The following is a 17970-nucleotide window of genomic DNA, read 5'->3' as shown; positions in this document are numbered from 1 at the left end:
CTGCAACACAGTCGTTTATAGGTCGTTTGTCATCATCATCATCATCATCATCATCATCATCATCATCATCATCATCGTAGTCGTCGTCGTGGCGCTGACCTCGTAAATTCTTTTGCAAGTGCAGAAACAAGAGGTAGTCACTGGGCGCTAGGTCATAAGTCAGGACTATACGGAGGATGATCGAATTGTTCCCAATCAAATGAAGCGATAGGTCTCGGGTTCCGTTAGCCATGTGAGGTCGCGCATTGTCATGAAGCAAAAGAATCCCCCTTGGGAGCGTGAGCACAATTTCTGATAATCTAAGCGTCCTGACATAATTTCATAAAGAATCCTTTAAATTCCAGGCAACTCGTAACTTAATGACGAAATCGTAAAGCGTCTGTTTTCTCGAACATTTGCATCAACTTTCTGCACCAAGTCTTCAGTAATGACAGACGGTCGCCCACTACGCTTCTCGTCGTAGTCAGCAGTACGACATTCTCTAAATGCTCTAACCCATTTTCTTACCATTCCTTCGCTCAAGGTGTGTTCTCCACACACTTCACCAATCTGCCTATGAATTGAAACAGCTTTAACGTCTTTTGCATTTAGAAAACTAATCACAGCGCGTACTTCACACTCGGCGGGACCATTTTAAATACACAAAAACAAGCGTAAATACGGGCGAATGCTTCTGTAATGGCGTCTGTCGCTAGCGTACGGATGTACGTATGGAGCACGCATGTGTCGAACGACGACCAAAGTGCAGGAGCGTTGAAAAATAAAAACGGTTGTTACTTTAAAATCATGCTTCATATTATGAAAATATAATTCCACTCCCGTATAGATACAAACCCTGTGGATACCCACAACAAACATTGTATATATACTTTCAATTGTTTCTGAGGAAAGTGAACCTGCGAGGATCATATCCAATACCATACACTTTCTCTTCTTTTGAGTGACTGTACAAGGATTTCAATTAACTTTGGAATCAGAAAAGAGGCCTACCTAGACATGTACATGAAACTTTCATTGCGAAGGACGTGGGTTCGATTTAATCTCCCGTTCAATAGTCATGAGATTCAGTAATGAGATTTCTACTGCGGAAGGGTAACTTGACCCGAAATACTCTCTCCTACTGCATGTTTAGGTTATTGATACTGAAAGCTTTTAAAAAAATCGATGCTTCATTTTCAGTCTATCAACATGATGTTACCAGAATTATGTATTCACTCCTTTGAGACACAATGCACTTCTTCATAAACTGAAAATTTATCCAAACTTTCGTTGAATTTATTATTAATAATAATATATGGATGCTCACGTCCTGCTGGATTTCTTTCAAGTACCAGTAAGTCTAGTGACTGGTGTCAAATACGACCAGACAGAGCCAGTATCAAAGCTGGAAATATGGGCTCACAAAGCTATCGCTTGAACATCCGAGCTTCACGTTTAGTCTTGGATTTGTCCCCACAGTCTGAATTGTTAAGTACATGAATAAACCATTAAAGGACAGGTCTCTTAAGGTCCACGGTTACGCTTCCTCCTAGTGCAATTAACTCAAATGATGTAAATCGGGGATTCATGGATTTTACATTTGACTTTCATCTTAAACCAATGACAGTCACAGACTGAAGATTATATTTCTCTTGAACTGTTTTTTGAAGTAGGAGATATTAGTCATGATTCCTTATTATTATCATTCTTATCAGTATTTCAGTTGTATATTTTGTTATTAATATTTTAAACTGGAAGGTCCCCATATGTGATACGAGTAATTTGTTTGGTACTAACGGATGGTGAAACAGTGTAATGTTGAACTGGGAACATTTGTATGAGTCATGTATATAGCCCAGTGTTTGATGAGGTGGCCTTTTTGATGCTGTAGTCGGAAAATTCGTATGACTCATGTGAAACACCCCAGAGTCCGTTGATGTTGTTATTGTCATGGGATCCGGAGGAGGTTCAGGGCGTGGTCTTGACAAAAGGATCTACTCGTTATTGGCTGGCCATGATCAGTCTCGACGTATCATGCGACAGAAGAAGGAAGCTGGGGTCTATATAGGCATGCGATCAAACGGCGAGGAGCACACTGGACAATACCGGACCGGACTTCAAACCTTGGTGGAACGTGTTCTTATTATGTTCGTCGAACGTGACTGACATATAACTGCGGAGTGCTTAGGCACTGGGTATTGTATCACTTGTAGCCGCTTGATATTATATGTTGGAAAAAGCTGTTGGGTGCTGTATCTCAGACTTTCCAGAATTTACGCCTTAGAACGACAAGCGTGTGTTGCTCAAGTGAATGTATCTTTAAACCACTGTGTAGGGTACTTATCTACATTTATGTGCTTTGTTCAATGGTCTGACTACAAATGGTAGCTTGGTCCTTTTCCCACGGTTTTCGTTGTTGTTGTTTTTTAAATATGGAGTCTTCCAGCGGTATTTTGTGAGTGTGCTTTATGTATATTTTGGTGTGTTGATGAGGTGCTCATGCACGGATATTTTTCAGAATATAGTCAGTTATAAAGATTTAACATGCTCTATCAAAATTCGAGGGATCCAGTCTGGTGAACACTGACGCCCATATTACGGACATTTCGAAATGTTATTTTTAGTAATTTATTCAATTTTAATTATGTTAGTAATTTTTCAGTTGTTTATTCAGATATTTTGAATTAGATTACAATTTACGCCCAAGCGTGATGCGATTAAGTATTTATATATATATATATTTGATTATTTTAATAATATTGCTATGGTTATAAGTTATTATGGTGAATTACTTTATTAATTATTTGCATGATATTACATGTTTATTTCATTAACTGCTATTTTCCCTATTCGGGGTTTTTATTTGGTTCAAAATTGTTTAAGCAATCCTTATTTTATCGATGGCATTTTGTTATTTCTACTGTTGTTCACAACTTATTCAAGCTTGTGTCTAAAGCGATTGTTTATTTTGAAAAATATTAGTCATTCATGCTACTAACTGGGGGAAGGTGCCTACAGGTTTTTCCAAGGTTTCTTCATCTCTGTGTTAGTGTTGTATTATTATATGACCACAGAGGGTCAGAGATGTATTAGACCTAAGGCGCGATGGTTAGACTCACTTTTTAATGAATAATGAAAGGCATGGAACTAAACGATATCACATAGTAGTGATGGACAATCGAAACCATTCACTAATCGAATAATCTCAATCCGTTTATTTAAAGAATTGAATGAGTAACTAACCGAATAATCGAATGAAATTAAATAATCGAATGAGCTATTATTTTGTAATCGATTACGCCATCACTAACACAATGCTAGTAGCAAAGTTGTGGAGGAGCTTTGTTAATTCATAGCGACTTGTAGACTGAATGCTGAAAGCTATAGCAATCCATAAAGAAGATTTATGCATGATGTCAGATTTGGCTTTATCTCTTTGGCCTTTCAATACGTTCAAATCATTCCCATCTATTTATCTTCACTTGTCACACTCTCTCAATCCCACTCCATCCACCCGTCTCGCTCCCCTTCCATGTCCGATTTCTCATAAATTTCACTTCTGCTGTCTATAGCCATTCTTCTTATCATTTACAGCATCGGGCTGTTCCTTAACTCCTACTCTATTCTTTCCAAAAATAATTATATCTCTAGTAAACAGCAATGCATCAATTCTTGTACTTTCACGCTTTGGTTTTTCTATCTCTTGGGAACAAGAGTACGTTCGTATCACCATTTATTACGCCTGGAAGGTATGCATAGCCACATAACGGCGTGGACGGACAAGTTGCCGGCTAAACTTCTAGCCATTCTAGTGCAAGGACACCTGTGTTAACACTGCTGTAGAGCGGGTTGTGGCCTCCCCAGGCTGAATATTCCTGCTGTATGGACTACAATGCGAATGGACCTATATCCCCATCAGATACAATTCCTGAAATCATGCGTCACAACTTTAACCAATCAGAACAAATTCAATGCAATTGTGTTCATTTTAACCTTCGAATGTTGAAGAGAGAAAGTTCTTTTGTTGTTCGTACAATTCGAGCATGGAATTCGTTGTCCAGTGACCTATGGGTCACCGGATCTGATCCGATATTTAGGAAGAATTGTTGGCAGTGGTACTTGGACGGATCAAGTTGAGTGTAAATACATGAATTCTATTCTCCTGTGTTGTTATTTCATACCGTATGTCACTAAATTTTTATAAATTTGTTTTTATTGACAATTTTCTTTATTCTGGATTATTTTTATACGTTCCTCTTTTCTTTTATTTGATGTGCCTTTATAACTATGTGTACAGTTTAGTATTATAGTGTATGTATGCATAGTATATGTACATTATAAAACATGGTTTGCTGGCATAGCATGTTTCATAGCCTAAGTCACGTCATGTAAATAAAGAAATAATAATAATAATAATAATAATAATAATAATAATAATAATAATAATAATAATAATAATAATAATAATAATAATAATAATCATCATCATCATCATAATAATACCCGGCCCCATGACTAAATGGTTAGCGTGCTGGCCTTTGGTCACAAGAGTCTCTGGTTCGATTCACGGCAGGGTCGGAAATTTTAACCATCATTGGTTAATTTCGTTGGCACGGAGGCTGGGTGCATGTGTCGTCTTCATAATTTCATTCTCATCACGACGCGCATGTCACCTATGGGGGTCAAATCAGAAGACCTGCATCTGGCGAGCCGAACTTGTCCTCGGACACTCCCGGCACAAAAAGCCATACGCCATTTCATTTCAATAATAATAATAGTAATAATAATCATAATCATAATAATCATAACTTCTTTTTATGTGTATAATGATTGAACTTATTTTACGCTTACGCTTTGCCAACTGCAACTGTACGTTCTATAATACAACTACATTATTTTACTCAATTTGAACTCAAGCGTGTAGTATCAATCCCAAATTCGACACTGATTGGGAAAATGGCTTTAAATATATATTTCCATTTACATTACAAAATGCAGTAGATAAAGGCTGTGAATTATAAAAGTACCAAAAGCAAAGCTGAAGACTTCTCCGTAAAGGTCATGAAGGCCGTGAGTTCAACCTTTAGCGGGAAAGTAGCAGTTCATTCTCATTTTACGAAGAAACGCCATATCATTCCACAGTTGACCAACATCTGGATGTCTCAACTCTTGCATCGGAAGCCAGATGGCCGGGGACAAAGCATTCCTGCAGTTAATTGCCTCTAAGAATTGTTCCGAAATGTGCGTGCTACTGTTGCTTTTGTATGAAGAAATCGATTGAACAAATAATTTATTTGGGTGGAATGTAATGTAAAAACACATAACTATAGAAGATGCATTCGGAGATTTGCTCGAAGTATCCTGACTCTAACATTCCTACGATCTCTTGCGTTTGGAAGTTGATGGAAAAGATGATGCTTGTTGTTTAAATGGGCCTAACATCGAGGTAATCGGCCCCTAATGGTACAAAATGAAATTACAACAGAAAATTCTAAAAATCCACTGACCAAATAAATAAAAATGTCGTGAAAAATGAATGGATGGACATGGACCCAAAAAATAACAAAAACAAACAAACAAACAAACAAACAAAAGAACAGTGGATCCGACTCAAAAACGGTCATAAATAATAGCATTACTGACCAAGGGACCACTTATAAAGCACAGCCCTGAATCGATTATGCTTGATGTACAAAGGGGTCCAAAAACCAGGTCTACGGCCCCACAATATGGTACAAGTCGCGTGTACAGTAGAACCATGATATTTCTCGAGCTGCGGTACTAATCAAAGGTAGCATAAACTCACGGTGTTCCAAGCATTAAGGTACTGCTCACAAGTATTGTACGTCGTAAAGGTAACGCAGACCTATGGTGTTTCTCACACAATGGCGCCACTCAGAGCCAACGCAAACCGATGAGGTTCCTCACCTAGGTGTACTAAGCACGGGCGCCGGCATTCCCGTGGTGTTCCTCACATAGTGGGTACTAATCACTGGCAACGCAGACGCACGGTGTCGCTCATATAGTGGTACAACTCACAGGCTACGCCTAGACGCGTGATGTCGCTCACACGGGTACAACTCACAGGCAACGCCCAGACCTGTGGTGTTGCACACATGGGCACGACTCACGGGTACTGGAAATCCACACTGAACCCCCCTCGAGTGCTACGAATCACAAAAATATGGAGTACCTAACAGAGTGGTACTACTCGCAAGTAAAAGCGACCGATGGTGTTCCACGCGTGATGGTACTAATCAAAAGGAGTTTCATGGTTCTAATCCAAGCATCCCTTGGTCGCCCCTTTTAGTCGCCTCCCACGACAGGCAGGGGATACCGTGGGTGTATTATTCGTCTGCCTCCCCCACCCACAGGGGGTGTGTGTTTGGTCCGCGAGAGGTATTTTATTTCCCTCAAGTCCGCCGGCAAGCCGGTTAGGACCCCCCTACCCGCCACCTGGGACGCGCCACGTGGGAGTATCACCTCTCCCCCTGCTACGCCTGCGTAGCAGGTTCGTGGGATGAAAAAGAAGCATACAAAGGATTCGGTCTCTGACGTGCAGATGAAGTGTACAAGACACATTTTAACTGATGAGAATTTCGAGGATATTCGGATGCGGTTACAAACACGTCTCGGAATGTCACTTAATCCTCCAGCTCAGGAAACTAACATATCCATGGGGTCGAACCACAAAGCGATCAGACTGGTGAAACTTTTACCATATAAAATAAGATTTGTGTACAAACTTCACCAGACAGATTTCGCCATAAGAATAAATGTTTACAATGAAAATTTGGATCCACAGCTAATATTAATGTCTGGTGGGGCATGGCTCAATCACTCTCACATATAAATTCCCAAAATTTGTCATTGTGGAGTATTAATAATAATAATGTTATTGGATTTAAGTCCCACTAACTACTTTTTCGGTTTTTGGAGACGCCGACGTACCGGAATTTAGTTTCGCAGGAGTTCTTTTACGTGCCAGTAAATCGACCGACACGAGGCTGACGTATTTGAGCACCCTCAAATATCACTGGACGGAGCCTGGATCGAACCTGTCAAGTTGGGTTCAGAAGGACAGCACATCAACCGTCTGAGCCACTCAGCTCGGCAAATGTGGAGTATTGAGAATTTTTCGATGACCGCTTGAATTCAGTTGTGTACGTGAGAACAATTTTGCGACTAATTGTTTATGAATGAGCAAAGGGATTATGGATATTAACGTGTAATGTAAAGGATGTACCATTGCATCACATTAAAATATGTGTACGGAACTGAAATCTTGACGGTAACTAGCTCAGAAAGAAAGAGAGTGGACTCTTTTGAAATGTGGTGTTACAGAAGAATGCTGAAGGTGAGATGGACAGATCGAAAGACGATACTGAATCGAGTTGGTAAGAGGAGAACGATGTAACGAAATTTGACCAGAAGAAGAGATAAAATGATAGGACACATCTTATGACACACAGGACTTGTTCATTTGGTTCTTGAGGGAAGTGTAGGTGGTATAAACTTCATGGGTAGACGAAGATATGAATATGATAAACAGATTAATGTAGATGTTAGTTGTGGTAATTATGCAGAAATAAAAAGTTTAGCACAGGATAGGATGCCATGAAGAGCTTCATCAAACCAGTCTATGGACTGATAACGAAACAAAACAACATGGCGTGCGGTAAACGCACGGCGTATGAACAGATCTATATTTTCCGATGACCGCCTGAATTCAGTTGTGTACGTGAGAACAATTTTGCGACTAAATTTTTATGAATGAACAAAGGGATTATGGATATTTTCGATTGTTATACAGGCCTTACCGATCTTAATTTTATAGACATTTAATGTTCACTTTTAATATTGAAAACATTTCGTTGCAGATAAAGTACGGGTCACCATACTACGAAAAACGTACAGTAAAATCCGGCTCCATGGCTAAATTGTTTGCGTGCTGGCCTTTAGTCACAGGGTTCCCGGGTTCAATTCCCGGCAGGGTCAGGAATTTTAATCTTAATTGGTTAATTTCGCTGGCACGGGGGCTGGGTGCATGTGTCGTCTTCATCCTTATCACGACGCGCAGGTCGCCTACGGGGGTCAAATCGAAAGACCTGCATCTGGCGGGCCGAACTTGTCCTCGGACAGTCCCAGCACTAAAAGCCATACGCCATTTCCTTTTCTGTAAAATAAAGCAATTTCCTAAATTATGCCGAAATTCGAAGGGCTAAATGGCCCGGAAATATTTTCAATTGTGAGTCTTGGATAGCTCTATAAAAAGAAAAATTCTAAAATCACTTTCGGCTTAAATGAAAAAAAAAGGCTAAAATCACTTGTTTCTTTACTCGTCTTCTTTTTGATTCAAATCCCAGCCGAATTAACTTATTTGCATAATTCTTTCTGTAATTTGTTTCTTGGTTCATTTCCCTCACGTGCTTTTTGATTTTTGAAAACTGACCGCACCAAATGTAGTTACAAATTCTTAGGAGAAAGTCTGCATTGACTAACATTAGCACTCGTAGTGGTGCTTAAGTGAAACAATTCATTGACTCGCATTAGCACTCGTAGTGGTGCTTAAGTGATACAGTTCATTGACTCACACTGCGCTCGTAGTGGTGCTTAAGTGATACAATTCATTGACTCACACTAGCGCTCGTAGTGGTGCTTAAGTGATACAGTTCATTCACTCACACTGCGCTCGTAGTGGTGCTTAAGTGAAACAATTCATTGACTCACACTAGCGCTCGTAGTGGTGCTTAAGTGATACAGTTCATTGACCCACACTGCGCTCGTAGTGGTGCTTAAGTGAAACAATTCATTGACTCACACTAGCGCTCGTAGTGGTGCTTAAGTGATACAGTTCATTCACTCACACTGCGCTCGTAGTGGTGCTTAAGTGAAACAATTCATTGACCACACTAGCGCTCGTAGTGGTGCTTAAGTGATACAGTTCATTGACCCACACTGCGCTCGTAGTGGTGCTTAAGTGAAACAATTCATTGACTCACATTAGCGCTCGTAGTGGTGCTTAAGTGATACAGTTCATTGACTCACACTGCGCTCGTAGTGGTGCTTAAGTGAAACAATTCATTGACTCACATTAGCGCTCGTAGTGGTGCTTAAGTGAAACAATTCATTGACTCACATTAGCGCTCGTAGTGGTGCTTAAGTGATACAGTTCATTGACTCACACTGCGCTCGTAGTGGTGCTTAAGTGAAACAATTCATTGACTCACATTAGCGCTCGTAGTGGTGCTTAAGTGAAACAATTCATTGACTCACAATAGCGCTCGTAGTGGTGCTTAAGTGAAACAATTCATTGACTCACAATAGCGCTCGTGGTGATAGAAAAAATGCGAACTGCTAATCTAATCGAACGGTTAACGACGATTAAGAAAATAATTGTGAATTTTAGGAATAAATAAAGAATTCGTTCTCACATTTTATTTACCTAAAATTCCTAGGTCATAATCCCAGATTGTTTTCAACATTGAGTTGCTTTCCCGAAGGGCAAGTACTTAGGATTTTTGATGACCGGATAATTAGTGCAGGTTTCTAGGCCTATAGGTCAGCCGACGTAACTTGTGATTAATGGGCAATCCTTAAGAGATAATATGAAGGAAAATTATACCCATACTATAGAAGAACTGAAGGCCGAAATAAGGCTTACATTATTACAGAAAAGGAATTACAGAAAGTGGCATATAATTTACTGAAACGATGTGAGGCATGTCTTACTGCGGAATGTCGTCATTTTCCACAGTATCGGAAATAAATGGTGAGTAATAAACCAGCACACATGTCCTGTAAAGTTTAATATTTGTGGCGTTATTTTATTCCTCTTTCATTATGTAGCTGCTAAATGTATTGATTTGCCGATAAGAACAGAACACGCTATTGTCACCTGTCACCATTAGTAGTATTTTTGCCTTTCGACATTCAAAATGTTCCACTTACAGTGTTAAACTACTACACAGTCAATACAATTAAGCATTTTCAATGTTAAACATAATACATATACATAATCAAACCTAAGAATTTTTAATACAATAGTTATTTACACACTTACTGTTTTTGTTGGATTTGAATGTCTTTCGTCCACATTTCTATACCCGTTCTTCCTTCCAAGCTGCCCTTTTAACACATTATTTCTTCTTTCCCATTCCTTGGACGTGCACAATGGTACAAATGGTGTCATACCCTCTCATAATTTTCCCCGCAGATTCTGCATTTATCGTGACCTCGCTTAGCGCAGTACCTGCTCCCCAGAGCTTCGGTCTCACACCTGAATCTGGCAGTGATGATTTGGTCACGTTTGTTTCCTCTTCTGCCTAAGTATTGCTGCAGACCCGTGGCCCTAGTGACTTTACTAGGATCTCTCGATCTTTCTGAACGAGACTTGCTTCTGTACATCCTCTCCTTCCTGCATAAGCTGTTGAATACGTATTCGTCTTGTACCCCTCCGATTAGTTACTCGTTCTTCCCTCATGAATTACGCTGATACTCACTTTGGTGCAGGCTGAGTTAACTTTGGAGCCATGTGACCGTCCAGAAGAGGAAAACTGTTTTCCTTAAATTTTCAATTTCTCAACGTTAAACTGAATCCACATACTTCCGTTTGAACCGAACAAGCTTTTACCACCTCAGCTAGGCAGCTCTCCACACATCATACAATGTAAAGTAAGACTTGAGAAATGCATTGTCCCCGTTGAACCCTCACATGCACAGATATTTTGTTCTCTGAGGCTGTTACGAATTTATTTTTCATCAGTGTTTTCTTCCTGAAAATCTCGATGAATATTTTTGATAGCTATGCTGTGATTTCAGAAGAGCGCTCTCTCTATACTTTTTTTCTTTTTCTGTATTAAAACTCGAGAGATTCAATGATGAGATCAGAGATTGCGGTCCATGATAAGCTGCTTACACAGCTCAGCAGAGATTTTATCATCCAGTGTAAAATCAGTTATTGAGTGTATAGCCTTGTAGGAAGCCAATAGAGATTGAAGGAGAAAGTATAGAATGGTCATTTAGTAGTGTATATGTCTAGTGGATCGTGACAGAGCTGGAGTAAATGCCATTATAATCTGTCTTTATGTAAATAAAACAGATTAACTTTCTTAGCATTAACTCTCCATGACGATTTGATGTAGTAGTGGCTCACAGGATCAATATCTGGGGATATATTCGGATTAAACTGAATTTATTTCCATTAATATATAGGGTATAACTGAAATTAAGTACGTTATTTAAATTTATAGTTGAGTATGTGATTCTAAGTAAAAATTTTAAAATACTTTACTCCTATCTTATTTAATATAGAAAAAAGTAAATCATAAAAGTTTGGTCAATATTTTGTAGAAGCCAACAGGCACTGGGTACTTCCTATTGAGAGTCAAATATAGCAGCAAATGCTACTTTCCTCTAGGACTTCCTACTACTTTACATGAAGTTAATCTTTGAAGTTGTGCCTTTATTTAACTTTAAATGATACAGTTGGTTTAGTACGTGAAGAACGAAGTTATTACTTCACAGCAAAGTAGCAAAGTCATCTCCGTACAGGCCATGAAGGTCCTTATAGGTGGTGGAAGGTAAAGACTTCCACTATCCGTAACTTCGGTACTTGATGAGATAGAGTGGTTAGCTCAATGCTGGGCTGGCTTTTCCCCCCATAATTTACCTCGTACTCATTTTTGGTGTATGCTGAGTGAACCCTCAAGATCCTGTGCACCTCCGGAAGTAGAAACCTCTGCTGCTACGTCACGTCACAACATAACACTTCCTCTGCTAAACCGAACGTCAATTCTTCTACTACCAGCACCACTGCCACTACTACTACTACCACCACCATTGCTTTTCCAACACCTGTGGAATTGCAAGTGCGAAGTGTGTAGCACATGCGAATTTGGCCCTGTTTATTTACTTATTCCTTTTTTTCTGCTAGTTGCTTTATGTCGCACCGGCAAAGATAGGTCTTTTGGCGACGATGGGAGAGGAAAGGTCTAGGAATGGGAAGAAAGCGGCCGTGGCCTTAATTAAGGTACAGCTCCAGCATTTGCCTAGTGTGAAAATGGGAAAACACCGAAAACCATCTTCTGGCCCTGTTTAACGCCCTGATATCCTTCACGTCGCCAACCTTATGCGGAGGAACGTGGTAACTATTGCATGTTTATCTGGTGGATGGTAGTGTGATGGGATGTATTGTGACAAACACCAGTCCTCTAACAAGGAAAATTAATCAGAAGCGGTTGAAATTCCCAACTCTGCCGGCATTCGAACCTGGGATCCCCTGAACCGAAGGCCTGAACACTGGCCATTCCACGAAGGAGCCGGACTAAACAGAACGTCAATACAGCTATACTTTCCTTAGATCGCCCTCCCATACAAGATTGTGCAAAATCCCAGGTAAATTTGTCTCGAGGTCGGTGCACTGCGACCTGCTTAGGAGTGAATTACCGGTCCACATGATACAATTTCACTTCGTCGTTTAAAACTGAATGCAGATAGGAGATTTATTTTCTTTTATCCCATTCCTGAACGCTCAGCAGAGAGAGGAGCTTTGCTTTAATTTATTTCATCCCTGAAATCTCTACACAGTGAGGGGCAATTTTTTTTTCTATCCACCGGGCGAGTTGGCCGTGCGCGTAGAGGCCCGCGGCTGTGAGCTTGCATCCGGGAGATAGTAGGTTCGAATCCCACTATCGGCAGCCCTGAAGATGGTTTTCCGTGGTTTTCCATTTTCACACCAGGCAAATGCTGGGGCTGTACCTTAATTAAGGCCACGGCCGCTTCCTTCCTACTCCTAGCCCTTTCCTGTCCCATCGTCGCCGTAAGACCTATCTGTGTCGGTGCGACGTAAAGCCCCTAGCAAAAAAAATATTCCTGTCCATTTTCCATTGAAACCTGCCTTCAAATCTCGGTAGTACCATGTGACGTGCTGGACAGATACATGGTACCGCAGTAGACCACTGCCTGTATCAGAAAGTATACTAATTGAATGAACTCGTTATAGCCTTCTTTTGGGGATTAAAAATCATAATAACAATAGAAATGTACAGAAAATCTCCCTAATCTTCAAAATATATAAAGGCCTGAGCCCCAGATGACGGATGTTAACTGTATGGTCCGACATACTGGATAAATTTTCGAAACCATAGTCATATTGGAACAGCCGATCAGCTGTTCTACAGAAGAAAATTCTAAATATTTAACTCGCATTTAACCACCACGTAACAGCAGGAACAGAGGCGATAATTGTATCTGGTCTTGTAAGCGAACAGCCAATCAGTAAGCTTTGAAAATGCCTGCCAGGAGGGTGAAGAAACTATACTTAGGGACGAGATAGATAAAGCAACATAACATATCAACTACTCGGTGGAAATGTAAGCAGAGGTCTCCCATACGAGCATAGAAACTTGGCGTGAGACCAGCGCGACTGTAGCACCAAATGGGTCTGGCCCCACAAAATGAGGCAGTTGAAGGAACGGGACAAAACACTGAGAGTCGATCAGTGAGCTGTTACGGTACACTGTGGTGGTGTTATTCATTAAAACATGGCGTGAAGACAATACTTGGATGACTTCACACGGGGAAGAATCATCGGGAAAATGGGAGAATGACGAAGTGTGACGAGTGTAGCCCAAGAATTTGGTATTGCTCACGGCATTGTTTAACGTGCATGGAGGGCATTCCGAACAAAGTAACTGCTGCCCGAGGGAGAGGAAGGGGTCGACCACGGTCAACTACAGCAGCAGATGAAAGTTACATTGTGTAACAGACAAGAAGGGACTTAACGTCAAACAGCGGCTGTAATTGAAACCATACTTAACAGGACTGCAAGCCACCAAATCTCACGCTGCACAATAGCACAGTGACTGCATGTGGGTGGTATGTTTGCCCTATGACCACTATGTTGCGTGCCGTTGACACCCGCATATCGGCAGCACCGGTTGCGGTGCTGCCAGGAGCATCAGGTCTGGACCGACGACGAGTGGGTTCGCGTGCTCTTCTCAGATCAGTGCAGATTCTGTGTGAGTAGTGATTCTAGACGTACCCTCATCTGGCGAGAGGTGGGAATACGCAATGCACCCAGGAACGTTGTCGAACATGATCACTTTGGTGGTCCAAGTGTTATTGTGCGAGGAGGCATAAAGTTGCATGGGCGTACCGACCTCCAGATCTTTGACCTGTACACTCACCGGTCAACGTTATTGTGACATTATACTCCTTCCCCATGTGCGTTTTTTCGGGGGTGAATTCGACCCTGCATTTTTATGGATGACAATGCACGATCGCAACGAACAGCGCAAGAGGAAGAGCTCTTAGAACGAGAAGATATTCGGGCGAATGGATTGGCCTGCCCGTTCCCCCGACCTAAGTACCATCAACCACGTGTGAAATATGTTGGACAGACGTATTGCAGCACGTCCACATGCACCAACGACCATCCAGCTGTTGTAAACCGCACTGGTGGAGGAATGGAACGTCCTACCCCCAAGAACTCCGTACCAGTCCTGTGGTCAGCTTCGGAACACGTTGCATCGCTGTCCGTGTTGATCACGCACCCTTTTAGGAACCATGTACCTTATTTTGTGGTGCCCAGAGGACATGGTCATTCGCAGTGACTTATGTGTAATTTATTGTCTGTGTATAAATGTGTCATTTCTGTTCACTTCATCTCATATTTCTTTCAGTTGCTTGCCGTGCCGCACTGCAGCAGTTCTACCTATGTATGGCTCAAGTTTCGTCGAGCTATGTTACTTGATACTGACACAACGTGCGTAAGTTACTTTAATCCTTAAGTTTTGAAGAGAAGTGTATCGCCCCTACTCAGGAAGTCAAGTGCCGATTGTGAGGATGGCCATACTCCAGTACACAAGGGACCGTCACGTCACCACGTAACTATGGTCGAAAACTTCTTCAAAACAGCACTGTCATGGAAGTACCACCTACGCTCAACACAATTAGCTATGCTATAGGAGACAAACGGTACAGTTGTCGTAGCATTACGTATTGAATTAATGGAAATTCATGTGTGAGCAAAATTTGTCACTCTTGATCAATTTTTGTAACTAAAAAACGTTATAAAATGAAAGCCTAATATATTTTATTATTAATACTAGCTTAGTACCCCGCGTTTCCCGGATAGCTTTTGAATGTTTACCTTTAATATCCGTGTTACCAGTTTTATGTGAAGTTAATTTTCATGGAATTCCTTCTTGACATAATGATTGATATTTTACGATCTAGAATGTACTTTTGGAGTTATTTAGATGTGTATTTTTTAATATTTGCTTTACGTCGCACCGACACAGATATGTCTTATGGGGACGATGGGATAGGAAAGTCCTAGGAATTGGAAGGAAGCGGCCGTGGCCTTAATTAAGGTACAGCCCCGGCATTTGCCTGGTATGAAAATGGAAAACTACGGAAAATCATCTTCAGGACTGCCGACAGTAGGGCTCGAACCCACTATCTCCCGATTACTGGATACTGGCCGCACTTAAGCAACTGCAGCTATCGAGCTCGGTATTTAGATATGTTTGATTTAAAGTTCTAGATTATTTAACTTTCGAGTAAAACTCGAATTGACTGGGAAGGATTTGATCCGCTCCAAGTGTTATCTATATGTATTTACGCGTCACACTATAGATTTGATGTACATGATTTCAACTGTCATTGGGACCCTCACTAATCAGCCTTGCGATCACAAAAGTAGTAGTTATTTTAGACTATTTACTTTTAAGCTCATCTCATCCCCCACCCCAATCTCAATGGAGGATGTACGTAGACGAAAACGGTATCCAGAGTGTCACAGTTCATCTCAGTGACACATACAGAATGAATTAGATGTAAATATAGGTTATATTCCATTGTTTTTACATATCATCCCCTCCAATTTCCCACCCCTAATGGGATTTTGGATGTTCGATCACCATATTATTTTTTCCAGATGGTAAGTCATACGCGTAACAGGTTTCGTTGGAAGCTATTCTGGAACATACCAACATACATCCATAATCTTGGTTATTTTTACATTAATGTTCACCCTTTTTCAAATAATCAAAAAATGTCTGAGGGTATTGAACCAAGGAACACATAACAGTAAGAATTACGTAAGTAATTTTTTGTTTGTTTACAAGTCTCTTTACGTCGCACAAACACAGAAATAGAAATATATTTATTTAAAGTTAATTACAAGTAGGACCAGAGGTCCCTTTGGCTGTAACTAACTGCCACTTCAAGTGTATCAACTAATATACACCATCTAATAAAAAGAATACATAAAAACCTAAAGATACATTTTCCTACTGAGAATATATGAATAATATTAAAAACTAAACATCTAAGAGATTACAATAACACTTTTACCGTTTCATAAACACAGACTATACTTACAAGGAATTGAAGACATATGAGAAACCTAAGAATTTTAATACCAAGCTCGATAGCTGCAGTCGCTTAAGTGCGGCCAGTATCCAGTATTCGGGAGATAGTAGGTTCGAACCCCACTGTTGGTAGCCCTGAAAATGGTTTTCCGTGGTTTCCCATTTTCACACCAGGAAAATGCTGGGGCTGTACCTTAATTATGGCCACGGCCGCTTCCTCCCCCCTACAAGCCCTTTCCCGGCCCATCGTCGCCATAAGACCTATCTGTGTCGGTGCGACGTAAAGCAACTAGCCAAAATAAAGAAGAATTTTAATGCCGATAATGAATTAAGAATAATACTGAGCAACTAAAATGTATCTAAGATATTATGATATTTCGTACTATTTAATTAATTTGGTGATAATTCACTTACATGGCTTAGTAAGTGGAAAGGTAGCGCTATTTAAGACAATTTTTATGAGCTCCGACACTACTTTGCTGTATTTCATATAGTCGAAGATCATTGTATAATTGAGAGGCAGTGACAATGAACGACTTACTGCACTTTACCGTACGATTCTCTAGAACCTGAAGGGTGTTAGCTGTAAACCTATTGTCACGATCATGCACTTGACTCATCTGAACAAAGGACTTGGTCAAATATGATGGAGCATTAGATTTTAAAATTGTCAGCAGTAAACAAGCAGCTGAGTATGATCGTCTATCCCTGAGTTTCAACCACTCTGCGGCTCTGGGTATTATGGCGACGATGGGACAGGAAAGGGCCAGGAGTGGGAAGGAAGCCTGGTGTGAAAATGTGAAACAAAGGAAAACCATTTTCAGGTTTAAAGACTGTGGGATTCGAACCCACTATCTCCTGAATACTGGACACTGGCCGCACTTAAGCTACAGCAGCTATCAATTATGGTAATAAGTTAATTTAGCTAGGATCTCAATTAAAAAAGAAAACCTGTAAAGAAATAAACAATTTTAGGTTGTTTTCCGGGACTGCATATAGGCGGGAAGTGAGTTTCGAAATGTATTTCTATAGTATGATAGAGATATCCAAGACTCACAATTTGAAACTTCACTGCGTCCTTTAGCCCTTCAACTTTCGCCACAATTGAGGAAATTGCTCAATTTCTACATGTGGCAGTAGTTGTCGTCCAACAAACATGCCAATGTTTCTACAGGCCAGAAGGTGCTCGCTGATCTGCATTAGCTCAGCCTCACAAGTTAGCTAGCTATCCCTCGAGGTGAGCCCACTTACCAGATTGTATTTGCCTTTAGACACTCCAGATTTGTAGTCTCCACTTGACTGCCCGCTCCTTACGCTGACGGTAGATGAGAGGGCAGAGAGTTGGTTTCAAGCAGGCATTGCAGGTACGTCCAGTTCCATAGATACTCAATACAGCCACGTCCTCCAAACTCGAGATGCATTTCAAGCTCCAATGAATTAGACAGTACTGGGGGGCGTGATTAGGTTTTCTGAAGTTGGAAAGAAACTGGTCACGCTACAACCACTAAACTATGGATTAAGATGCCTTATGTAGGGGACAGCCTGGGTATGAATACCGATATTTCGGTTATTTTGGCGAAAAACAAATTATGGCTGAAATTGAAAGGATTGA

Source organism: Anabrus simplex, chromosome 11 (genome assembly GCF_040414725.1).
Source record: "Anabrus simplex isolate iqAnaSimp1 chromosome 11, ASM4041472v1, whole genome shotgun sequence".
Lineage (NCBI taxonomy): Eukaryota > Metazoa > Arthropoda > Insecta > Orthoptera > Tettigoniidae > Anabrus > Anabrus simplex.
This window is presented reverse-complemented; position numbering follows the sequence as displayed.